The 27,157-nt window shown below is 45.9% G+C and overlaps 2 long non-coding RNA genes across 10 annotated transcripts; both read left to right on the top strand.

Annotated features, from left to right (window-relative positions):
* The first annotated feature begins 1,105 nt into the window (after positions 1-1,105).
* On the top strand, positions 1,106-5,662 carry LOC127306075 (uncharacterized). Of its 7 annotated transcripts, XR_007854376.2 has the most exons (8): positions 1,108-1,603; positions 1,689-1,748; positions 2,321-2,448; positions 2,537-2,688; positions 2,837-2,979; positions 3,547-3,614; positions 4,062-4,317; positions 5,226-5,662. It is a non-coding gene; the product is annotated as an uncharacterized lncRNA (long non-coding RNA). The 7 variants fall into 7 exon arrangements; XR_007854373.2 differs by having other exon boundaries at positions 1,106-1,603; positions 1,689-2,448; XR_007854377.2 differs by lacking the exon at positions 1,689-1,748 and having other exon boundaries at positions 1,109-1,603.
* Positions 5,663-8,726: 3,064 nt separating this feature from the next.
* On the top strand, positions 8,727-11,536 carry LOC127306077 (uncharacterized). 3 transcript variants are annotated; one of them, XR_007854380.2, is made up of 5 exons: positions 8,727-8,899; positions 9,030-9,467; positions 9,568-9,643; positions 9,830-10,049; positions 10,148-11,536. It is a non-coding gene; the product is annotated as an uncharacterized lncRNA (long non-coding RNA). The 3 variants fall into 3 exon arrangements; XR_007854379.1 differs by lacking the exon at positions 10,148-11,536 and having other exon boundaries at positions 8,728-8,899; positions 9,030-9,151; positions 9,236-9,467; positions 9,830-10,142; XR_007854378.1 differs by lacking the exon at positions 10,148-11,536 and having other exon boundaries at positions 8,728-8,899; positions 9,830-10,142.
* Positions 11,537-27,157: the final 15,621 nt, after the last annotated feature.

Here is a 27,157-nt window from a genome sequence, read left to right as displayed (position 1 = left end):
TGCGCGCGAATCGAGAGGTATCGAGACACAAATATAAACATATGAAAGTATAACCTTTGATTTTTGTGATTTTTAAATGCAACCATTTTCGAAAATTTGGGAACTTTTTTTATTTTTAACATATCAAAAGAATATTGCTCCCTCATATCCATATTAAGTGTCATGTTTTTAGGATCAGAGGAAGTATATTTTTCATTTTATATAAAATATGAAAATGGGAAAAAGATTTATAAACGCTAGAATAAAATTGCAAAACAAAGTTTGCAAATATTTTTTAGGGTTTAGCAATAGCATCCCAGAAACATACAATGCAATGATACCATGATGTCATGGGATGAAAAAAATAATAATATAACAACTAAGTCTATCCTAATCCAACGCCAACATCGTGCCAACGAAAACTTATTTTGCATGTATTCCCGATGTTATTTCCTTTCATGTTGATCATTTCTTGATTGGTGAGGTTCAATGATTTTTGTCATGTGTGTTGGCCAAGCTGGTCGCCTTTGGATTGATCACATCGGTGTGACATACACAACGGCACACCGTCGGTGCACACAACGATGTATTATCATTAGTGCCACACAATGGCCACCCTCGGTGATGGCGGTGGAACTTCAGCCATTCTAATGGGTTGAACGTGTAAATTTTTCCCGGTGCAACGCACGGGCATTTTTCCTAGTAAATATATTATAACCTATATAAAAGTTGAACCCATATGCTGAAAGGAGAACGATTTTGGAACTGTTCCTCTAGCGATTCCTCCAATCATGCTTTGACGCGTCTCCTTTTTTTCCTGTAGATACGGACGGTTTCTACACTGCTCTAATTATTTTTGGCGTAAAAATCGGCAGTTACCGGCTGTTCTATGTCAGTTTCCTTTTTTTCCCGATGTTTTCCGGTTTCTACGGACTTCTTTGCCTTGCTGGTTCCCGGTTGTTTCAGTCCAACCGGTAAAACAGGAGATAGTTAAGCGGTGTCCATCTTCCTCTTTCCACGATGGAATTCTCGCGAACGAATTGGTGGCAGTCAAAGTCAAAGCAATGTTCTCTCTCCAATCCCCACCGCGTCACCCTCCCGCTATCCGAGCTCCTCCACGCCCCCCCCCCCCCCCCCCCCCCCCGCGCGCGCTCCTCCACCTTCCCCGTCCTCCTCCAGCGCCTCCTCGCCATACCGGTGGCGCGCAGACCAGCAGCCCATCTCCCTGCTTTTCCGCCGGCCACAAAGACCGGTAACCCCACCTCCCTTTTTCCGCCGGCGGTCAGCAGTACCCTCGGGACTGGAGGACTGGGCGTGGCTTCGACGCTGCCTCCCACGTCTTTGCCGACCTCATCGGTCACCGCGGACGCGGCCTGAGCGGGGTATCTCCTGCCATCGTTGGCGCTTCCGTCCTCACCGGCAGTCGAGGCCTAAGCCGGGTTTTCCTCGATGTCTTGGCCGTCGCCGATGTGCTCCCATCGCCGTCCTGGATACGCCTGCTCTCCCTTCCCTCGGTGCGCGACCAGGCACGACTGACTGCGGGGAACTCCGACCCCGTGCATGTTACTGCAGCGCCTCCTACTTTCTCTCTCTCACCAGGTTGATGCGTGCCAACTATTTGATGGTATGTTTGTGAGGATTTTTTTCTTGATTGAATAATGCTCCAACAATCCTTGCAAGATTTAGAGGTGTATCAATTCAACTTTTAGCATATCCCATGGGCCATCACCACCACCGGGCTGCTCCTTTATCAACGTCATTAGGGACAGGTACATATGCAACTTGGAAGCAAAAATTATCGAGAATGTCGCATATGCCTTTGTTTGATGCGTAATCATGATCATTTTGTTAGTATGTTGCTGTAATTTCAAAATATTGTTGTCCTCCTCATCCGAATTCTTGCACCAAGCTCCAGGCACAGAAGCTGTTGTATCGCGTGGACGGAGAGATGCGAGATTGATGTTTTCCAAATCAGTGACATTTTGACTACCATCATAACTAGACGAGGCATAGGTTTCCAGATGCATACAAATTCATTGGACACAATATCCACTTTATTAGTCGCAAATATTTTTTCTAAATTTTCACTGAAGGAAGCATCACACAAAAATATAAGTTGTATTAACCCAAATTTTTAATTAAAGGATTAGCAATGGACAAGGTTCACATAAAATACTTTGAAGTTGAGAAAAAGCCAGTATTTTCTATGTTATTCCTCATGAAGAGGAGCTTCTGTTAGAATTTTTGGGTACATATATCATATGGTACTGCTAGCGAGTCCAATCACTTTTGATTTCGTACAATCAGAATTTTATTTTCTGATCTTTTATATTTGGTATAGATTGTTGTATAAAGAGCACATGGACACCAGTGACCTTTTGAATTTTGCCTGCTCATTGGCATTCTCACTCTGCCTCCAAGCTGTCTCTGACGAAACGGTGGTGTTCCCCTGCCATACTGCTGGAGAAGGTTTCAGATTTCCTATTAGTTTCTCCCAAGCTATCATCCTGATTGTTACTTCCAGCCTAAATAGGATCGCTCGCGCATTATCATGCAGGCTGACGCTCCTCTTGGGGTAGAGTTAAATGGAAAACAGCCTGCGAGGGGGACAACTACAAGATCTTTTCGGAGACTCCAAGGCCACGGCGATGTTTTGCATCACCCTGACAGCTATTGCGGCAACCACTAGAGCAGGTACTCCGTGGCCAGGTGATCCATCCCCTCTCAACCTTTCAGACAATGATTGATCGCACCCACCTTTGGTTTTTTCAACTATACTATTGTTCAGTTATTAATTAACAGTGCAATTTTGTTCCTGCTACATAATACTTGAAAACATGATTTCTGTCTTTGGCAGATCCCTTTGATGAGAGAAATGAATAGCTGATAAAGTCTACATTGGAGTTTTGTTGTACTGAAATTTGTTCAGTCCATGTGGAATTTTCCCAATGATACAACCAGGGTAAACACAGAAAGATCCTACTTAAAGCACAAGCAGAGGTGAGGTTGGGAACAAATGTACATGCCACCCGCCATTACACTTCTATCGGTTGGTTTGTATATCCACATTTCTATTGGGATCTTAAATTATAGTGTAAGATCTATATATTTCAAATGAGCCATTTGACTTAAATTATAGTGCTTTTTCTGTAATTAATGAAAGAAAACCTATTTTGGTTCTCCCAGATTTCTATACACCATACACCCACTTTGGTATTATAAGTGCACAAAAGATTCCAGTGTTGTTCATAGGTAGCATAGATAAACGAATATATAGATGAGGCAACTAAATAGGTGCAAGTGTTCTGGACAATACGCATCATCCGCTTTCTCTCTTCATTTCTTCTCTTCTTTTACTTGCCCCCCCACCCACCCCCGCTCTCTCTCTCTATTTCTTCTCATTTTTTACTTTGTGTTTTAGTTTCCGTCTGATTTGTCATAAAGTATTTATAGTCGAATTTATTCAATAACTCTAATCTACTGGACATGCCAGGTCGTTGATTGAGAGATATCTGCTGGGCTTTGGTGATATCATTATCTTTGATGATTATTTTTCTGTGCATTTAGGTGTTGGAGCTCATGTGACAATACACTAGGGATGACCTGGAGGCCAAGAAGATTCGTTTCTCTTTCAGGTATCATCGTGCTCCATTTCGAAAAAAGGTATCATTGTGCTTCGTATTTTCTTTAGTATGTACCTTCAAAAGGTATTACCTGCTCTTTATTGAGTGGTTAATATGAAATGTCTAAATGAATGATGTTTAATTAGTGCCTTCTGTCTAATAGGGCATGTGAGAACAGTGTTAGCTGAACAATTTTGTTTTAGTCTAGGAGTTTTCAACATAGAGTCCAGAGCTGTTGTTTTTAGAGAGAATACAGAGTTGCGTGGTCAAGCTTCGGAATAGAAATTAAAAATTTACTTAAATATTAATTTCTCTGATGTAAATGATCATTTGACAGATTTTCCTCCAGTTGCCTAAAAAATAGACTATATTGGTTCAAAGAGTGGTTTTGAAAATTACTTCCTCAAATATTAGAAAACAGATGGGATGATTTTTTTTCCACCGCTTTTTTTTCTTCAGATTATGGAACATGAAAGAAGGAGATTAAACGATATGCAAGCACCTACACAAGATGTGCAGAGATGTTACCAATGTCAGCTTCTCTGCGCACTCTGAGCACGCACTCTGAGCAGTACCAACACGTTGAGTGTGTATTCAGTGAGTCACCATCCAGTCAGAAGCAGAGAACCCTCATCGGTTCAGTACAGATGTTGCAAGTGTGTTTGATTTTTACTCTCCTCATGAGTTGTGCATCATGGAGATTTATAGGATAGTGGTTAGTGAACCCTGCCTGCCTTCTTTGATAATGTGATGTAGGATTTTACATAGAGAGCTAAGCACTACTACATATGTGACAGTTTCATGTCCCTATCCTGCACTTATAAGGATTTCCGCAATTGTTGATACCTGCAGCTAAATACCCGTAACCAGAAATTTTAGGAGACCTTTCTTCCGGTGTAGAGAAAAATAGCTGGGTAGTACATTTTAAGTTCCTATAGGTACCAGATTAGAGATTTAAACACTGGAAAGAAACTCTAGATCTTACATGTTGTTGAGGAGAATACTTAGGTAGTACATTTTAGGTTCCTACAGCTACCGGATTGGAGAGTTAAACTTAAACCATTGGAAAGAAAATCTAGAACTTACAATTCTTCTGCTGTAGAGGAAAATAGTTAGGCACTGCATTTTAGGTTCCCCATAACTAATGATTTCTACTTTCTATGCTTTCGTAGAACGGAAAAACTTCTATGGCAGAACAACATAGATGGAACAATGAATAAAATGTTCTTCTTAACTGAGCCATCTTCCTGGTGCTCCAGAATATATATGTTAACTTTTTTGAAGTCAATGACAATAGGATGACACATGGTTTCAATATTGAAATAGATAGCTTTTGAGATAAATCCGCCATTTGCTTACACCACGATATGCACCTCTTCTATATGAGAAAATATTATATAATGGGTTTATAGTTGTTCTGCCCAAAGTAAGCATGGTTAGCATCTCATGATTGCTTAACTTTCCACTGATTATGTTGATTTTTAATTTATCTTAAAAGGAGATTCTGATTTGTATTGTTGCACTATGTACCTTAGTTTTTGCGTTATCTTTTCACAAGTTCAGTTCAGATGATAATATTGACATATTTTCCTTCACAAATGAGCTTCGCCAAATTCATCCCAGGTTCCCAAGAACTTAAAAAAGCTGCTGGAAAGCATCCTGACGGATCAACCGAAGAAAGAAATCACAGATCGCAACAATCTTTATGCGGCTTAATGGGTTATCGGAGAAGTAAATTCTGAAAGGAAAGCGATCAAAGCTGAAAATACCATTAGCAGCTATTACCTATGGTTCCTGGAGTTTTTGTGATACAGTAAAGTGGTCTGATTATTTTTGTAATGGCAATGCTGAGACTCTAGGCTTCCCTGTCGATCATAGGTAGTCTGCACTGTAGTCCAAAAAAAATTTGAACTTCTGTACTGGACTATTTTGTAATGACACACTTTGTTTGTGCAAATGTCGTGCTATAATTATCGTGTGTCTCTCTTATCTAGAAACCTCAACTTTCTCCATGTAAGGATTCTTGGTATGTTAATGAAGTTGTTGCTTGCCAGGCTTAACACATTGTGCACTCTTATTAGTTGGGACCTCATAGTAGGAATTACCTTTGATTCTTTTAGTTTGAAGTCTCTAATTATTCTGGAACTATGTGGGATTACAACTCAAAACCTAAAGCTCCCAAACAGATTTTGACCCCTGAACTTTTACATAGCTGACAACTACGGAGGGGCATTCCTAGGAGAGAAAAACTGAAGTGACGTTTGCCTCGACACTAACTGAAAAATTCAGTGTTAGGCCTGGAGATTAAACTGAACTACATGCAAATGCATTCATGGCATTCATCTTCAGTTTGAGGCACTCACCAAAAACGTGGGTGAATGAAGTTGCTTGAATGCTTTGAGATCATCAGGGAGGAAGGCAGCGAGGAGCAGGGTCTTGGGCCGCTGCTCGCTAGCCAGAATCCTACAAGCTCGTGTCAATGAAGACAGTTGTAGCTGCAGCAAGGCTTGACACACGGAGATGTTGTCTGGAGCTTGAGCTTCACTTGAAGGAAGCAAGGACGGTGGCCAGGTCGCGCTGTATCACCCTGGTGGTTCTGCATGATCACCAAACAGCCTCAACAGAGTCGGGAAAGAAGAGCCCCGATCTCCCTCAGAGCTGCGCGAAAGTCAAATCGATCGCATAGGGGAGGTTAGGAGCAGAAGATCACATGGTACACCATAGTGTGAAAAGGATGAACTCACACTAGATGGATACCTGCAACGAAGAAGATCCAACGGTTGTGCATGTTAAAATTTCTTGGATTGAAGGAATGCATGAGGGATGGTGAAATCAATGGTATAACATGCAGAGCTGGATGATTTGTTCTTGGATTGGATTTGGAGGGAGAAGACAATGGGTTTTCTCTCAGCTGGGAGAGGAATGAAAAGAAGGTGAGAAACAAGAGGATGGGTTTGCCAAGACGGTAGTCGGCACATTCATGCCTAGAGCCTAAGGTACAGACAAACAAGAAAACACCATTGCAGAATAAGATTTAAAAAATGAACATGCTCCCAAAAGAGATACTCCCATACGGTTGTGTCGCTTAGCTTTAGCCCTGATGGTTTATATTTGCTTCTCAGATTGCAATTCTGAATTTTTGAGTAATACAAGTTCCATTCGCAAAAAAAAGAATTAATTACGTAAAGTCCACAGAAGAAACCTAGGGAAATTATAAACTGTTGATAAACTTTTTTTCCAAATCAGTGACATTTTGACTACCATCATAACTAGACGAGGCATAGGTTTCCAGATGCATACAAATTCATTGGACACAATATCCACTTTATTAGTCGCAAATATTTTTTCTAAATTTTCACTGAAGGAAGCATCACACAAAAATATAAGTTGTATTAACCCAAATTTTTAATTAAAGGATTAGCAATGGACAAGGTTCACATAAAATACTTTGAAGTTGAGAAAAAGCCAGTATTTTCTATGTTATGCTTTGAATTCTACGACAAGATTTCTACAAACATAAGCTCAGATTAATTATTTAATTGCTACTATAATATTTATATACTAAAAACCTTTTTCCCTCTGGAATCATCCAGATATTAGAGTTCATCTACTTTTGAATCTTTTTCATTTAGTTCTTACGGTCTACTTACATTTTAACAATTAATTCAAACTGAGATTTCTTACTGCAAGTATACTATTTTTTTTAGGGTTGCAAGTATACTATTTGTATACATATTAGATATAGATGAGTAAACGAGACATCGTCCCCGATTTAAATAAAACTTTGTGATCGACACTCATCAAAATTTTGGACCGTAAGAGGCATCATCAGCTTAGAATGTCACCTCAATTCGTAACGCCAGTGTTGATGCCGTCGCCACGCTATGTATAATTGAGTTCAGACAAAAAAAAAAGACGGAATCCAATTCATCTTACTGCTATCCATGATCATCCGATCAGCTCGTGGTGGATTCCTATTCATGTGTTAGTCAAGAACGTACTTTGCTCCCACGGCAGTCATTTTTAAAAATACCTTTTCTTATCTTTGGATGACGATTCCTCAACGCAACTTTTAGACCGTAATTTGTCATGGTAATTTTTCTATGCTCGTGACAACACTTTTTTTATATTTCGTTTTTCAATCTTCCAACAACCATTTCTCCGCTGAACTTTTCAACCTTACATTTCCGACTGTAATTATAATTTCATACTTTTTCGAGGGTATGTAGTTTTACGACCATAATTCGTCATCAGTTGGCAATAGTATTCCTCCAACACACCTTTTTGACCATAATTTTCCGACCGTAGTTACCCTTCGTCTGTGTTAGTATTTAACTTCCCTTTTTTATGTCTCGATGGTAAGTGTTCGGCACAACTTTTCGGTCGTGTTTTTCCCGATGGTGGTTACCCTAGGTAATTGTTCGCCGGTGATTATTTCATCGACAACAAATCGCCCGTCGTACTTTCATATTCTTTGATAGTAATTTTTTGACATAATTTCCCAGCTGTAATTTTTTGTCGATATCTCTTCGATAGTGAGTACTTCTCCTACCGTAATTAGTGAGCTTCTAGATTATTTGGCAGCAATTATTCCACACTTTTCTAGCTGTAACTTCCTTAGGTAACTATCTTTCGGTAATTTTTGAGCGTTACTAATCAGCAATACAATTTATTTTTGTGTTTTTCTATTATTTCACAATAAATCTACTATCCACCACCTTTTTTATTTCGAAAAATACTATTAATATCCTGCTCTTTTCTGCAGTAACTTTAGACAATGATACTATTGTAGGCATCATGTAATCTCCAACAGTACTATTAACCGATTAGCCATCTGTGTTGTCCCCTCACGGGCGCGGCGTGACGCCGCGCCACATCTTCCTAGTACTATATATAAAAGTTGAACCCATTTGCTGAAACCTCAGAGCTTTGGAATTGGACACTGTTCACGGTTGCATTTTATCCAATTAAGTCTTAACGCGTGGACAGTTTTTACTGTTAGAAGGGCGATGGGTAATGCTGATCATTCCAGCAGATTTCAGTCAAAACAGGTGGTGACAGCCGTGTACGAGTTGCCCACGATCTTCTTTCCGTTCATATCCTTTGTCTTATCCTTTTTGTATTTTTATCATTCTATTTCTATCCCCACGCCGACTGCCTTTGGTCAATTTCCTCGGCAGTCCCACCCCATATCCTGCCTTCGGAGACGCCGCTTGGGCTGCTGGTTTCTACGGATGCAGAGGAGCTACATACGACCGAGAATGTTTGGAGCCGGCCGGCGGGGTCAGACTTCAGAGGTAGGCGGCGGCAGGTGGTGTTGCGCGGGTGCCGCGGTGGAGGACCCCGGAGGCCTCCTCTTCCATGCCTTTCCCCACCTCCTTGGCTTACCCTCATCTCTATTCATGTTTCCATCGGCATCTTTACCAGGAGAGCTCCACCCGCAGCCATGTCTAGGTCTTCAGATTGGATTTCATTGAGGAGGATGCGGGCGTGCCAATGGCGCTCTGCAGTTTACAGCGGCAAAACGAGCACCACGTCAGACTCCACCGGTCCACCCTTCCCCCCAGTCCCTACTCGCTTACCGTGCCTCCCAGGTCTCCAACACTTCTCTCTCACGCCCTCTATTTTCACAGCTGGAGCATGCGAACGGTCAGAGCGGCGGCGCGGCCGCCAGAGTAGACCTTGCGAACGGCCGGAGAGATGGCGTGGTTACCGGTACAAGACGACCTGCCCGCAGCATCGGCGCATGGGGGGCTTGCAAGCAAGTAACACCAGACGCGTAGAGAAGCAGATGTGCTGCATCGACCACGGCCACGACCTCGACAGCGGGCCGGCCGACGGCGACGGAGACAACCACGACGCCAGGTGAGCTCCACCTTTGTCTCTTTTTTTTTTCTTCCGCGTGCTTCCCTTTTCCTGATTATGTTCTCCCTCTGAATTTTAGAGATTTTCGTTTTATGAATAGGGCATATCTGCTGTGACAACGAGGTAGATCCGTATGTGATATCACTGATATGGAGTAAGACAAAGCATCGGGCCAGGTATTGCCCGAGATCTGCTTCCTCTCTCTTGCTTCAATTCGAGTCTACTCACACCTTATTTTTCATATTAAGGCGGGTTGATTACATGGTATATCTGGTTTTTTACTTTCTGATGACAAGTGAACTGAAACATTCTTACATGCCTGGACAACTTAACCCCACTGACCGCTCTCTTTCACATTTTAGGTCATCAGTTCTTTATGGAAGAACAATATGATGCCTTCTTTGTTCAGGTTCCCTTTACACATTCAGTATTGATCTGTGATGGTGGGCTTTATGTTATAGCACAGTGGAAGTAACATTCATCGATCCAACGGTGCTAACTTCTATGTTGACGAACCGAACAAACCTCAACTCTTCTCTTCGTTTTCTGATTAATTTCATGTTGCTCTGTCGTGCTCCTATGGTATTTGATAACTTTAAGCAACATCACTTATTATATTTCATCGACCATTTCTATATATTTATTGCAGAATTAATGCAATGTCATATTAATTTTTGCAGATTTTTTTAGACGGAAGGCTCGAAATGAGCCCGGCTTTGAATTAACGAAGCCATCAACCGGCTAGGAAGTACACCAGAAGTTACAACACACACGCGCCAAGCGCAAACCGAAACCCAAACAAAAGACAACACATATAACATCAAGCCCGCTGAAGCGTCAACTTGATCCATGAAGAGGGAGCCTTGTCTTCTGCAGCACCGGAGCAATCGCGGCCATGTCCACACCAACAAACCTCCACCGCACCAAGACTGCAATCCACGGGGAACTTCAACAACGGGCCGGCCACCTGGCAGAGCTTGAGGATCCAAAGGAGGGAGGGGTCTTGCGGCGCCGCCTCCAAGAAGGTGAATGGCGCAAGTATGCGTCATCGTCGCCGGCAGAGACAAAGGTCCTGCAAAGTTTTCACCCAGACCCGAGAGCTACCACCCCTGGAGCTCGGGCTAGGTCCAGACCAAGAACACAACATCTTCCCCTGGCGTTGGGATAAGCACACCGGCAAGACCACGACCAGACGCCGACCTAGCAAAGCCCCCCAAGGCGCTAGGGAGGACATCAGCTACCGCAGCAAACCGTGTAAAAGTAGCCAGGCCGACGCTGCGAGATGGCTGCGACACCAGCGGGAGATCACAGGGTGATCCACAAGACACTTCCAGAGAGGCATGCCCAAAGCGAGGCCCCCAAGAATAGAAGGCTGAGACGGAGGGATGGAGCCCATCACTACGATCAGGAGAGACATCATCAGGACGCCTTCAACAAGGGAACGACACCCGCAGGTGTCGCCGTCACCGGCACAGGCCACAGCCATGTGCAGCTTTCGCCGAGGTCCAAAACCCGATCAATGTTCCGGACGCCATCGCGAGGACGTAGAGCAGACAGAGCAGAAATCACTGTCGCGCCCCCAACCAAAGTCGAAACCTGAACTAGCCCCAACTAGACTCAACCGCAAGGTGTACGCCAACTGGCTGGCAATGCTCGGCCAGGCCCAGATCTAGACGTCGACGACGCTAGGTCGGCGGCAACCCAACGACCCCACCATCCCCAGGGCGTCAACACCTGCACAGGCACGACCAAACTGATCGGAAGGAAAAAAACCAGACTTTAGCCGCCGGGGGCAGCTGCAGTACTGGGCAAGCTGCCAAGCCGGCGAGCAAGCGGCGGCCCAGGGACCCATCCCACAAAGCCAACCAGGACATAGCCCCCAAGCTACACCAAAACCGCCGGAGAGCCCCCGAGAACCTGGGACTCCGACGTCAATGGACATTAAGGTCGCCGGACCCGGGCCTGACGGAACTACAACAGGACCAGCCATGGCTGAGGCGCTGGCAACCACCAGCGGGCAAGGCCACCAGCAGCGAGAGGAGCCGGCCAGGCCCTGCGAGCCCGGATCCGGGCCCACAAGCCCGGATCCCACTGCCACGAGCAAACCCTGGGCGTCCACGCCGCCGGCGGACGGAGCAGCGGCGCGCACGAGGACCCTTCCCCGCCGCGGCCGTCAGCCTCGCGGCCCCACGGCCGGAGCTGCGCCGGCGAGCCGCTCGGCGAGCCTCACCACGGCCAGGGCACGTACCGCCCCGTCGGGCCTTGCAGGCGCGCGGTGGGAAGGGGAAAGCCGCCGCCGCCAGCACCGCCCGGGCTTTGCCCGGCGGCGGCGGAGGGGAAGGGGGAGGAGCGGCGCTAGAGGTGGAGGAGGCGGGGGCGCCCCGGTCGCCCCACGGGGGGGAGCGACGGGAGCGGGGCAACCACGGTTTTTCTTTTTGCAGATTTCTAACTTCTGTAGTATTTGTGCGTGAAGTTTGTTTGCGCCAACTTATTGTATGAGGTATGTACCATGTCGAGTCAACTACTTTATTCAACAAGATTAATATCTTGCTTTGCTTTCGATATGCTCTTGGCCCTGTTTGATTTGGTTTATATTGCTCCAATCTTGCATTCAAAGTACTATTTGGCTGTGTCTTGCCCCCAAGACTGATACTTTACATACTTATAGCATGTGTGCAAGCTTATTGACGAAAATCTGACGTCCATGTTCGAGTAAATCTACTAAGTGACAGTGCATATCTGCTGCATATTCCGCAAGAAATTCGTATCATAACGGGGAAACTAGACTGAGAAAGTGACACATAATACATTTTAGTTGGCGGTTACTCAGATTATTCAGCTTGGGATAAAGGGCCTACCCTCGCAATCTAAGACCGATGTCAGTGATCAAGTATATACCCAATCCATTTGCGTTTGTGAAGACACAATATAACAGCAAATGATAATGCCTTGAAACTTTGCAACGGAATATAAGTGGGCTGCATGCATGCTGGTCATACCAGCTGCCCAATGCATTGAAAATGTTACCACTGAATGCCACAGATATAGCTCAAGTCTCCAAAAAGGGGAGCTGCATCGGTTCAGTATTTGATGTATCCGTACAAGTTGATACACTATCGTACGAATCACATTCTGTTTAAGATTGGGTTGTAATAAGTTTTATGTGTTCTGTACCAGTTGTCAGGATCAAATGGTAACGTGATTTATAACATTCGTGTTCTTTTTTTTTCTCTGTGTTTCTCTTTATAGTCGGTATCAACTTGGTCAGTACCATGTCACTTTCATCAATTTAGACGGCATGAATTCATTGTTCTGAATTTTGCACAGATGAGCAATTCTACATGTTGAAGAATAAGCTTTGAGGGTTGCCTCTGTCCTTTTTTTGCCTACATTTTATTTACAACTTTTGTTAAGTGAAACAATCTTCTTCTCTCTGGAGGCAAACACTATCACACATTTCCCTGCAAGCATTTGTATCGCCACGGGCGCGGCGTGTCGCCGCGTAAAACCTTCCTAGTATCACTAACAGCACTACCGGTTTACTGGAGTCACATGAAACGTTTCCTAGATTGGGCTCAAGATCAGATAACGTGTTCTTGGCGGCCTAACCTGACCATGCAACCAGATGGCATTCGGTTCACCGGTGACTCGACAAACTGTAAAACTAAGGCTGGAAACCATGTCTAGGAGGTAGGCATATAGATGTGTAGCGCGTGTGTGTAAGGATTTGCTGGTTCTCACCGAGCTCGTCGCAGTCCGTGGTTGAAGTCGGTGGCCAGAGTTGACGTTGGTGCCGAGGGTGACGCCGGTGAGCAGAGATTCGTCCTTCTGGTTCCGTGGATGAACTCCCCTCGTCCCGGTGATCCTCCTGGCGCAGCAGCTCCGCCTCTAGTGCCCTGAATCGCCGGGAACGTGAGCGGCGTTCGGCGGCGGCGTCGCAGGTCTCGGCAAGATTGGATCGATCTAAACCCTAGGGCTTTTGGGTGGCGGCGTGGGGTGGAAAAGAAGAGCCAGGGGCGCAGGCCTGAGGCTTTAGAGCATCTCCACTCGTCCCCCCGACGAGGCCCCCGGCGAGCCTTTTTTCCATCCGGACGGCGTAATTCGACCCAGTCGCGCCCCCGGTTCCTCGTTTTCGTCCGGATTTGGGCCTAAATTCATTCGGCGAGACCCACGCCATCCCCGGCCCCCCGGGGAGCGCTCGGGGACTCCGGACAAAACGAAAGCGCGGGAAATACCGAGGAAACTTCCCGCGCGTCTGGTGGCCCCAACTTGTCGGCGAGAGAAACCGATCGTCGTCCTCATCGCATCGTCTTCCGCGCGCTGTAAAAGCCTGCCGCCGGTCTGCATTCGCCGGCCACGCGGCGAGTTAATGTCGTCGTCTTCCGCGCACGCATCGTCTTCCGCGCGCACTAAAGGCTGCCGCCGGTCAGCTCGCCGCGGACGCGGCGCATTCCACGCGGCATTAATCCCCCGCGCCAGCCGCGCCTATATACGCCGCTCCGCTCGCCGCGAGGCGTACCCCGTGCTCCACTCTCCCTCCACTCTCCCTCTACTCTCCCGATGGCGTTCTACGACGACGACGGCGCAGCCAACAACGGCTTCCCCCGCCGGTCGCTCCACGCGTGGGAGGGGCACCTCCTCCACCAGGCGGGGTACCCCTGCCCGCCGGACACGAGGCCTCCCGGCGGCGGGTGGCGGCTTAGTGCTGGCGGCGTACCAATCCCGCCGCCGCCTCATGGCCACGCCCTCGACGTCGCCATCGAGGAGGCGCGGATGACCTTGACGGATGAGGAGCGCGCCGAGCCACGCCACCACCCCGACAACTACACGGCGTGGAACTCGTACTTCCTGCGGCGGTGGGAGCGGGAGCTCGCCTCCTACGACGGCCCGCCGCCTCCGCGCAACAACGCCGCAGGCCGCCGACGTTGGTGGAGCGCGCCGGGCCGGACACTCGAGGCCGTCCTCGAGCACATCGAGGGCGGCAACTTCCCGGTGCTCACGATGCCCCCTCCATCAAGGGCATCGGCGAGCCGCCGCCGGGGAAACGTCTGGCAGCCACGGCGCATGGCTGCTAGCTCGTCGTCTTCCGGATCGGCGCCGAGGTCATCCTTGGCGCCGGTGAAGAGGGAGGAGGTGACGTCGCCTTCGACGCCGGTGAAGAGGGAGGAGGCGACGTCGCCTTCTCCGCCGCCGACCAGAGGGCGCAGCAGCGGCGCCCTCGTCATCCGCGACCAGCCTTCCGCGCCGCAGAGCGGCCGGAAGAAGACGAAGAAAGAGGCCGCCGCAAACCAGCTCGCTGAGGAGGAGGCGAAGCGCGCGGAGGACGCCGCGATGGCGGCGGCGATCGCCAGGTCGCTGAAGGACATGGAGGAGGAGAAGCGCGCGGACGACGCCGCACTGGACTGGGCCAGGCGCGACTGGGAGCGCGAGGAGGCGGAGCAGCAGCGGCGGCTGCTGGACCTGGCCGCCGCACGCCAACTCGCCGCCCGCGCCGCTCCAACCGCCAACGACGATGTCGCGCGCTACCGCCGTCCTGCGACACCTCCATCCGGCGTCGCTGTCCCCGTCGTCGACCTCGAGTCCTCCGACGACGAATGGTACAAGCCATCCCCGGGGTGGGGAGACGCCGGCCAGGGCAGCAGCAGCCAGGCCGCGCAGCCGAAGGTCAACGACGACGGCTCCGACGACGACGGCGGCGACTACACGGTGTTCTACCGCCATTTCGGCATGTAGAGCGCCGTGTTTTAAAATTAGCATTTGAATTCCCCTAGCCGAATTCGAAATATAGTCGAATTCGGCCTCTATGTATGAACTCCGCCCGTTATATAATAAATATCATTAAATTTAGTCTATATTCACCCGTTTTTAGCCGTAGTTTGTCAAGTTTCCGTTTTTTAAATTCGCATCGTCGACTTCGCCTGGGCACGCGGCTGGGAAACTACTACTCCCCACGCCAAATCTTCCTCCAATCCGGACGAAAATTTCGCCGAATTTAGGCGTGGGGAGCGCCAACGAGTGGGGATGCTCTTATAGGCAGCTGGGAGAGGCGGTATCGTACCGGGAGAATCGGAAAGATTGTTCCCACGTCACGGCGCTATACGTGTTGTACACGGACTCCCGGCGCGCGAGAACGAGCAAGCGCCTGTTTGCTCGGCTGGGTTGAAGTGCCCGTGCGTTGCACTGGGAGAAAAAATTTAAAAGCTTCAGTGAATGATCTACGATGAAACTTTTCCTTTGTGCTGTCGTCAACGATGGTCACATTTTTCTCTAATTATAAACAGCCATCTGCTAAATCATGAAGTGATTGACTGGAGGTATAAACCAGGATGACATATGGAGTAGCAACGTAGCTAAAGAGCATGACCAATCTAGAAACAAAAATTGAGAACATGCACCACAAAAGAAGCGGATCTGATTGAATCTAAGTACTGTTATTGCAACCCACATCTGAAAAGATTTCCCTTTGTTCCGGTCATCCAAATTGGTTCATCGCCATCTTGCGGAACTTCCATGGGTTGCTACGGGATTTTGTTATCCATCCAAGTCAAAAACATGAACATATAATATTACAGTTATATAATCCACACGAAGATTCAGCAAGTGGCAGCTTTTCAGTATGATTAGCTTAAGATGTGGATGAAGGATACCGTTTGCAAGTGCAAGTGTAAACAAGTGCCATAATATCAACTTACAAAAAAGTGTCTTTAAAAATTAACCTTAATTTTGTTATATAAATTGGGCACAAAAGGTAATATTAAACTAATAAGAATAAGAATTTTGTAATATCACCGGTACACAAAAGTTGTAGCTTGAATCACCGTGAAATTGAGTAACCATTAGTAGTTAGTACCTAAATAAATGGCAGTAAAGAACGTAAAATTCACTTAATATCAAACTTTAATAACGATCTGTATATGGTTCTGTTCAAGCAAAATGCCTTCGCCGTACGCTGGTGACATGTATCGTATTTCGACAACAAAATTTCCATGTTTTATTATTGATAAAAATCGATGTATGTTCCTTGATTGGAGGCTCCACAAACAATTACTGAAATTCTCCCGACTTAAGTATCCGAATTCTTTCCCGGTGGACTAATTAAGTGATCTGTCCAATACTTAAATAGTTTCCTAGTTCCCTAAAAAAAGGTTTCCTAGAAGTTTACTCAAAATTATCTATTAAGAGAGTTAATTCAGCTCCCCGCCCCAACCCCGCGGTTGACCTCATGTAGACACGTTTTGATCAGGTGGCCATCTGGACCTGGCAAGGGTTGGAATTAAGAAGGATAAGTAGCGACACGGATGGATCGCCGCCTCCATATTGAAACAGAGAATGTGGAGTCGATGGGGTATGTCCTCAGGGCGTGCAGGCTAAGACGTAGAATATTATTTTCTCCAGGTGCAACATAAGTGCATATTTTAATTCGACTCCTACGTGATTATGCTCTTTCCACCCAAAAATATATTTCTAAATGTTAATAAATTTTAATAAAAAAATTTACATGTACATTTTGGTAATCTATGTGCATCCGTACATTCTGCGAAACAGATGGATGCCGTTGTGTTCTGTACCAGTTGTCAGGATCAAATGGTAACGTGATTTATAACATTCGTGTTCTTTTTTTTCTCTGTGTTTCTCTTTATAGTCGGTATCAACTTGGTCAGTACCATGTCACTTTCATCAATTTAGACGGCATGAATTCATTGTTCTGAATTTTGCACAGATGAGCAATTCTACATGTTGAAGAATAAGCTTTGAGGGTTGCCTCTGTCCTTTTTTTGCCTACATTTTATTTACAACTTTTGTTAAGTGAAACAATCTTCTTCTCTCTGGAGGCAAACACTATCACACATTTCCCTGCAAGCATTTGTATCGCCACGGGCGCGGCGTGTCGCCGCGTAAAACCTTCCTAGTATCACTAACAGCACTACCGGTTTACTGGAGTCACATGAAACGTTTCCTAGATTGGGCTCAAGATCAGATAACGTGTTCTTGGCGGCCTAACCTGACCATGCCACCAGATGGCATTCGGTTCACCGGCGACTCGACAAACTGTAAAACTAAGGCTGGAAACCATGTCTAGGAGGTAGGCATATAGATGTGTAGCGCGTGTGTGTAAGGATTTCTGCTGGTTCTCACCGAGCTCGTCGCAGTCCGTGGTTGAAGTCGGTGGCCAGAGTTGACGTTGGTGCCGAGGGTGACGCCGGTGAGCAGAGATTCGTCCTTCTGGTTCCGTGGATGAACTCCCCTCGTCCCGGTGATCCTCCTGGCGCAGCAGCTCCGCCTCTAGTGCCCTGAATCGCCGGGAACGTGAGCAGCGTTCGGCGGCGGCGTCGCAGGTCTCGGCAAAATTGGATCGATCTAAACCCTAGGGCTTTTGGGTGGCGGCGTGGGGTGGAAAAGAAGAGCCAGGGGCGCAGGTCTGAGGCTTTATAGGCAGCTGGGAGAGGCGGTATCGTACCGGGAGAATCGGAAAGATTGTTCCCACGTCACCGGCGCTATACGTGTTGTACACGGACTCCCGGCGCGCGAGAACGAGCAAGCGCCTGTTTGCTCGGCTGGGTTGAGGGGCTAGTTGGCTGGTGCGGGGCGTGTCGCTCGAACGATAAGGGAAAAAAAAGACCAGGCTAAGGATCGATAGGTGCAGCTTGTACTGATTACCTAGCTCGGAACAGAAGAGAGAAGGGTCAGGGTACAGAATACTGCGATGTGCATACGTAGGGAATAGGGAAGGACAACACGTCGTGCTAGTGCAGCCAAGTATGGCATGCATGCACGTACAAGTGCTTGGCCAAAGAATCAACTCCAATGTGATTTTATTTTGTAAACAATCAGATAAGAGCGAATTGGCAAATTAACCACAGAAAACCAATTCGACAGAATCAAATTTAAGAACTCCAAATAAAATACTCCTTTATTTTATTTCGATGCAGCATCCGGTATATATAAAAAAAAAACCAGCTCATAGAAAAAAAATCCGGATGTTACAGTTAGGTTCTCTCTTAGAGCATCTCCAACAGGCGCGCTATATAGGCCGCGCGGCATAAAAACGTCCGATATAGCGCGCGCGGGAGGGAATGTGGCGCTCCAGCAGGCGCGGTAAACGGCGCGGCGCTGTAAAAAATTTAGAGCCGCGGCGTTTTGCACAAACCGGAGCGGCATATCTGGCGCGTCGGCTACAGCGCGCGGCAACGCTCGTCCAAGCGCGAAAAATCCCCCGCGCTGAAACTTCCTCTTCCTCGTCGCTGCCCCGAGCGCCCAATCCGTCGTCTCCGCGCGCCGCCGGTGATCCCGACGATGGGCGACCCCTCCGGCAACCCACCGACCCCTCCCTACTTTGTCCCACCCTCTGCCACCGCCACTTCCGCCGCGCCACCGCCAAACCCTAGCGGCGGTGCCGACGGGGGCAACCCAACGGATGCTGCGCGCGTGCTCTTCGTCCCGCTGCGCGGGGCACTGCACGCAGGCGCTGCCGCGGCGCAGATGGCCGCGCAGGGCGCTGGCAACGCGCGGCCCGCGCCGAGGAAGGGGAAGGCGTCGTCGAACAAACGGCCGCACCTCAGTCCCGCCGCCGTCGCGCCGCCGAAGAAAGCGAAGGCGCCCGTCCCCCGCCGGCAGCCTCCTCCTCCGGTGCTGAACCAGGCGCCTCCTCCTCCTCCTCTTCCGCCGACCCAGCCGAGAGGCATGGGAGGCATGGCCGGCATGGGAAGCATGCCCATGCCCACCATGGGAGGCATGGGAGGCATGGCCGGCATGGGAAGCATGCCCATGCCCACCATGGGAGGCATGGCCGGCATGTGAAGCATACCCATGGCCGGCATGGGAGGCATGGCCGACATGGGAGGCTATGGAGGCATGACCGGCATGGGAGGACCAAGCTATGGAGGAGTGTTTGGAGGGACCATGGGAGGCTCGGTGAGTGGTGTGTATGGGAGTATGGGAGCACCACCGGGAGGCTTCGTGTCTTCCATGAATGCTACTATTCCTCCTTCAACCCAAGATGACGAGGAGGAAGAAGAAGGTGTTGACTTGGAAAATGCGGAAGTGTGATATGCATTTGTGATATGCATTATGTGTTCCACTTTGTCCATTTGAATCATATGTCGTGTGTCATTGTTGAACTACGTCATTTTGTGTGTCGTTGTTGAACTATGTGATGTTGTTGCACTTTGTGTCATTTGTTTCATGAATTATGTGTGTTTATTTGATCTTTGTGAATGCAAAATAGTCTAGAAATCTGTTTTCCGCGCCCGCGCGCGCTGTATTTTGCCGCGCCTGGCGGAGGACCATTTTTTCAGCCCGCACACCCGCTGCATATTAGCGCGTCCGGCGGAGGAAAAATTAGCACAGCGCGCGCTATCTGTTTACCGCGCGTAAATTCTTAGTTTTAGCGCGCCGCGATATAGCGCGCCTGTTGGAGATGCTCTTAGATTTGTCTCTGTTACTCCAAATTCGTTTACAATTGTAGAAAATACACTGATGCAAATTTATTTGAGATACAAGATGTACTAGAGAGAGAGAGGGAGAGGGAGAGAGAGAGAGAGTGAAATAGTGGTTGATGGTGCCAAGGTGTTCGTTCGACGTGATCCAATCCAGGATGGCGAGCATGTCTGGCTGCTCTTAAGTATTCTTGCGCCAGATGTTGCACAACTTTTTTTCTAGGGGAGCCACTTGATGCACGGCTTGTTCAGCTACTCTTAGTATTATCATAAATAAGAACTTAAAATCGACTAAAGAATTCTAGAGCACGCTGTCCTTTTTCCCGCAAAATACGTTAGGAAAGGTCTGTGTTGCGTCAGTTTTTATTTATATAAAATAAATGTATATATGATAGTTCAATTATTCAATTACTCGCTCCATCTCATGAAATTTGTCTGAGATGTCGAAATTTGGATGTAACACCATGCTACTTAGAGCACCTCCAGCCCTCCCAGATGAGGTCTTCGGCACCCTTTTTTTCATTCGGATGGCGTTATTCGGGCCAGCCGCGTCCACGGTTCCTCGTTTTTCCTCGGAAAAGGGTCTAAATCCATCTGGAGAGCCCAGGTCATCCCCGGCCTCCCGGGATGCGCTCGGGGAGTTCGGACGAGAGAAAAACAAAGACGGGCCCGCTCTGTCGGCGAGAAAACTCGCAAACCCCATGAAAGAATATATGTGATAACAATATATGTGAAACACTAATGTGTGTTGAGATAGCGACCCGGAGGATTGGAACCTGGGTACGCGCGCACCCATTTACGAAAAGTTAAAAAAAATGCTATTTAAAAGTTTCCAAAAAATGTGAAGTAAAATTTTGCATGTACATATTATGTTGATACTTACTCGTGTGAGTTTTCACGAAAAAATACCATTGTGTGTGGCCTGTATAAAAATGACAAAATGTCCAAATGAGAATAGTGAACAGGAATTTGTACTATTCACAGGAGGAATTTGCATTTTGTCATTTTTGTGTAGGTCACACACAATGGTATTTTTCCGTGAAAACACACATGAGTAAGTATCAACATAATATCTACATGCAAAAATTTACTTCACATTTTTTGAAAACTTTTAAATAGCATTTTTTTGAACTTTTCGTAAATGGGTGCGCGCGCACCCAGGTTCCATTCACCATTTTCGGTTGAGATAGTGCATAATATATATATATATATATATATATATATATATATATATATATATATATATATATATATATATATATATATATATATATAGGTCTGCTATTCTCGAACCGGTTCGAGAATAACTATTCTCGAACCACTTGTGAACTTCGTGCCATTTTCTAAGTGAACTTCGTGGCGGAACTTCAAAATTGTATGTTTAGGCGGACAGTATTTTTATGTTTATTTTCAAACCACTAATCGGAATGACGCGTGTTATATACCGTTGGATTCGTATGAAAATTTCGCAACTTTTTCATGTTCAATGTTTTTCCAAATTCTCTATGGTTCGAAAACAATTTTAAATACACCAAACTATGTTTTCGCGGATTACTCCGTTTTCATACAGTAATTTAGGTGTATTTTTCAAACGGTTGGTCGAAATGATGCGTACGATATACCGTTGGAAAGCTGATGACTAGGCGCACATTTGTCATGTACAACATTTTTCTAAATTAATCACGGTTTAAGAGCAGTTTTGAAAATACGTGATTTTGTTTCCGAGCTTCTTAGTTTTTTCGTACAGTATTTTGGAGTTTAATTTTGAACCACTTGTCGGAATATTACAAATGATATGGCGTTGGAAAGATATAGCTCAGGCGCAACTTTTTTATGTTCAATCTTTTTTCAAATTCTCAACGGTTTAAGTTTAATTTCAGAAATATGCAAAATCAAAGATAACGCCGACACTCGTGCGATTTGAAATTGGCTCATCTAAATTGATTAGGTTTGGCATAGCCGCATGTTGGAGTATTAATAGAGTTATATCACTGCTAATTCCATGTGGTGCTGGTCGATTTGTGCAACGAAAGGCCTTACCAACGATTTCTATGTGTATGATTTCCGCCCAGAAAAACAAAGTACTTAAAATGTCCCGGTTCATAGAAGTGAACTTCATGAAGTTTTGTTAGTGAACTTCGAGTCGCTGTGTAAAAGTTCACCGCATATTAAATATTAACTTCTCACGCGGTTGATGGTGAACTTCACTATTTTATGCTTATGTGCATCTGTGGACAAGCGAACTTACATTTTAAGTAAAAAGTGAACTTCACAATTTTATGTTTATGTGCATGAGTTAGACAAGCGAACTTACATTCTAAAAATTAATAGAAAGTACACACCAACAGAAACATCAGTGCAATTCACACGATTTAAAGTTTACACTGTGAACTGCTGTAGGCGGCTATACAGTTAACTTTTGGCCAATTACACAAAGTGAACTGCCAGTAGATTTTGGGGCGACTTCCCCAAAATAAAGCATTAACTTACAATCTGGTGAAGTGAACTACTATTTTTCTATCACCCACACATCGAGAACATATATGTATTACCTATCCTCTAAGCAATCGAAGGTGTACTATGAATACAACAGCATCACCACCATCTGCTCGTGCACATATACTTCACAAGTCCCTGCTCGTGCACATACTTCACAAGCCCCATCTAGCTGGAAAAATCTGAACTGAAGCACTTGGGAGGAGTGAACTTCACCGAATTAGGTGAACTGAACATTCACGCTGGCTACAGAAAAAGCAAGAAACTTTCTTGCATCCCATTTCTTTGCCTTCAAGCTGCATGTGTATGACAAAAGAGTACAGCTTAATTAAACAAGACTGCTACCTCTCCAAATTACAATTCAGTCACATCTTTAAGATAAAGTAATATACTCTCATTTGATACGTGTTCCACTCACAAATCAGCAATATCAATGTATGAGTATGATTTTGATGTCGAAACATGTAGTGAAATTGTGGAAATTGTGCAACGTACATTTACTAAGTGTCACCAACACATCAGCAGCAGCATCCAACCGAATAAAATGAACAATGATGAATTGTACCACAACGTGGGAGTAATACAAGGAAATAAACTAGAACGGACTGCAGCATCAGCATAGATCATTTAAAAGGAAATATCATAGGTAATTGTTTGGGAGTGCATACCAAATGCAAGTGTCTTCATTTTCATACATTTTTTTACTGGTAAGTTCCAAACATGCTTGCCATCAGGAGCCTCAAAGGTCCTGCCATACAAAAGATATAGTTCATCACCTAGAGCTCATTGTAGTGATATATAAAAAAAATGGAATAGCATAAATGCTAGATATACAATCGCAGAGCAGCATTGTTATAAAAGTTGATTAACGAGATATTTTTGAGTTTCAACACATGATGAAAACAAGTGAGCTTCCCCTAATGAAGGAATTGAACTTTTAGAAAATAAAAAGGTGAACCTCCGAACCACATTGCTTTTTAATTAGCTGTAATTCCCATGTACATGTACCAAACTTCGCGGTAGGGAGAAAGTGAACTTCAGATAAGAAAAGATTAAGCTTCCAGTCATGCCTAAAGTGCAAACGAATAAACGATCACCATGAAGAGTGTTTCTTAGGTGCAGAACAAGAAGCAAAGTGGAGAGTGAATTGTGTGAGCTTCCAGGTCGTAAACAAGTGGACCTCCGGACATGCAATTTTATAAAGGTTATTTTTCCGCGCAGGAACTTTTGTTATGCTGGTATTGAACCAGTTTTAATCAAAGAGTGAACTTCCGGCGTTATTGCAAAGCCATTTTTTGTAAATTAGGAGAAAATTTTGGTGGAATTTATTTTTTCAAGCATAATTCGTTTTTGTAGACATAGAAGGAAACACTTGTAGGGAACAAATTCACAGATTGTGAACTGCTGCCATGGTCTAGAGTGAGCTGCGCCATGGCCACTTGGTCACAAACGATACTAAGGAGAAGTGAACTATAAGGATTAGAAGAAGTGAACTTCACCCATCCTACGCCCGTCCCGCTAAGCCTAGGAGGAGGGCCTCTTACCAGCAACAAGCAGACAAGCACCGTTGAGAGATGAACTTGTGAAGTTCACTCCATCGCCAGCAGCAGGCTCCGCTAAACTCCAGCAGCGGATATTGTGAACCAAGTGAGCTTCCGAAAGAAGTTGAGGTGAACTTTCAAATTATCTTGGCCATAAAAATTGGAGCTCACATATGTACAAATAGAACTTCCCTGAAATCAAAGTTTAAGAATTCTCTGAAATAAATAAAGTGTACAACCCGAATTCGTCTAATAAAATGAACTCATATGTAAAAGTATATGAAATCTCAGTGACAAACAAAGTGCACATCCCAAGATAAACATATTTTTTGAAACACAAATTAACTTGCCAAACAAATACACTCCTAATAAAAATGAACTCCAACGACAGACGTAGTGCACTTCTCGACAAATTTAAACCCAGACTTTAATAAACAAAAGAAACCAAACTTCCAGAACCTCATGATTTGGAACCATTTTTGGTTATTTGTATTTCTTTTTTCGAATGAACTGCAAGAAAAAAATTAACATCCCGTGTGGCTAAATCAAACTTCCAGTTGAGTTTCAGCGAGCTTCTCAAAAAATATATATTCCGGCAACAGTTGATAAACGTCCAGAAAAAAGTGCTTTTTATGTGTGAGACGAAGTGCACTTCTGTGTTAACCAAAACGAAATGTCTGAACCGACCAATAAAACTTGTTCACATAACCAACAATTTGTCAGAATAAAGGTGCACATGGTTCAACCACATGGTCCGCATGAGAAGTGAACTACACTATAAAATGAACTAAACTTGAGCAGCTCTTCGATCTTTTGTTTATAACCCATGGCCTGAGCTGACCAACAAGCAAGCAAGCATGAGCCTGCAGCAAACTAGCTTGGATTTAGAAAAGCCATCGGCCAACAAGGAAAGCTGTATAGTAGAGTAATTCTTTGTTGTTTCACAAACACAGTTATATTCAGAAGACAAATACAAGCTGAAACTCCCTGGAAACTCACACGATCCAAGCGCATTTCCAAACCAAGACAAGACTAAAAAAATAGAGAAAACTACGTAAGTGCAGTCTCTCTGAATCTACAAGTGCAGTCTCTCTGAATCTACAAGTGCAGTCTCTCTTAGCTGAACCTGTCACATTTTTTTATGAACTTTCAACTGTGCTATTATGCACTTCTCTGAATCTACAAGTGTTATTGTCGATGGTCCTGGAGACAACCTTTTTTACAAAAAAAAAAGTGAGAGATATTGCGTAATGGTAAATAGCATGACTGCACTTACATGAATGGAAACTGCAGCTCGCATCAGCGGCCGCTGTAGTGCAGTTAGAGCCAAGCAGCATCGTGGCTCTCCACAATCCATGCGCGTGCGGCCGGGAGTGGAAGGTCAGCGCAGCAGCGACAGACACAATAGGCGTAGGAGGTAGTATCCACGAGATTGGTTGACGGGCGGCAAGTGCGGGAGCGGTGGTGCCTGACGGCCGGGCTAGAAACGTGAGCATGTGCTCACTCGCTGACCACCGAGCGTGGCTGATACTTAAGCAGAGTTCCCCATGGTGCGCCGCCCAGCCCAGGGCGGATCTAGGCAAAGGAGGGGCGTCGACCGGCGGTGCGCCAAGCATAAGATCCGGCAGCGGGGAGGGGCGCGAAGAGGAGCCTCTCTGTGCTGAGGCACACCCGCGAGCCGGCGGCCGACACCAGGGTCGCGTGCAGGGGGCAGCCAGCGGCGAGGGATGGAAGGCTACGCCGTTGATGCGTCTCGACCTCGCATGAACTTGGGGATAGCGAGGACTAGGAGGCAATCGAGGCTGGTTGGACGCCGGTGGAGTACCGCGGACATGGCCGGAGGCCGCGCGAGGGGTGGAAGGTGGGCGGCGGCGCGCGGCGGCCGGGAAGAAGGCTAGGCGGGGATTTGGCCCAGCCGCCGGGAAGAAGGCTGGGCGGGGATTCGGCCCTGCCGCCGGGAAGAAGGCTGGGCGGGGAAGAAGGCTGGGCGGGGATTCGGCCCTGCCGCCGGGAAGAAGGCGGGGCGGGAATTGGGGACCGGCGCGGTGCCAGCAGATAGAGAAGATGGTTGGGGTCGTGGGGAGTTCACAAGGAAGGAGATGCACGAGTTGATTCGGGTTAGAAACTAGGGGTTCGAGAATAACTATTCTAGAACCACTCTTAAGGGGGGTTCGAGAATAGTTGGGCTCTATATATATATATATATATATATATATATATATATATATATATATATATATATATGTGGTTGAATTTGAGTGGAGAAACATGAGAAAAGGAAGGAGGAAAATATTACCAGGCCAGGACTTTTCGGCGAGGCTCTCAGTACTCCCCTTGATCCATGACGGATATTTGGCCGGACTTTTCTAGAGGGCCGGATAATCCGGGGTGGACGGATAATCCGGCCCTTACTTAGGTCGGATTATCCTCCCCCAAATATCCTCCAACGGCTCATTTTGGAAGGGGGTATTTATTCGGACGTGAATTTTTGGCTCATAGCCGCCAGCGCCCCGCGTATCTTGACCGTTGGTTGGAGCATTAAGATCCGTGGACAAAGTAGTGGAAAATAAGTTAATTAATTTAAAAACACAGCTATACAAAGGAAATACGGGAGCTGTACGCATTTAATGGAGGGAATAAATTGCAAGCTAAGAGGAGAATAAATGCTAGAACAATAACTAGCATTTAAAAATTTTATGGTCCTCTGACACTTTGACTTTTGTGAAGTAGACAGCAGCACGGTTTTATTGTGTCTTCTCACAGTGTCATTCTTAATTACCGGTTTGTGATTTCAAAATGCTGATATGATTGAACAAAGTCATTATAAATTTATCGGTTTTACATTCACAAGACGTTTGAAATAATCGAAAAGATTTTCTTTTCCCTTCCCAGACTTAAAAGCAAATGATCGAACAAGATGTATTACTAAGTTAACAAGATTACAACTAAAATTTATTCTAAGGGTGTCTAGATTTACGCAAAAAATACTCTGTTTTCCATGTATGAGATCTAATAATAAATAAGATGGATTAGTAGGATAATAAAATTACAACTAATTAATTCTTGATGACACCACAAATGGACGGTGCAACATTTATAACACTTAATTCATCATAAATGCCCATTGATTGTTGGACCTTAAATGGTATTAATGGCTCTTGAAATACAATTAAAAAATGATTTTTGTGCTACAAATACACAGCCATAATTACGTTGG

This window comes from Lolium perenne, chromosome 6, assembly GCF_019359855.2.
Source record: "Lolium perenne isolate Kyuss_39 chromosome 6, Kyuss_2.0, whole genome shotgun sequence".
In the NCBI taxonomy this organism is placed as follows: Eukaryota; Viridiplantae; Streptophyta; class Magnoliopsida; order Poales; family Poaceae; genus Lolium; species Lolium perenne.
This window is presented reverse-complemented; position numbering and strand designations above follow the sequence as displayed.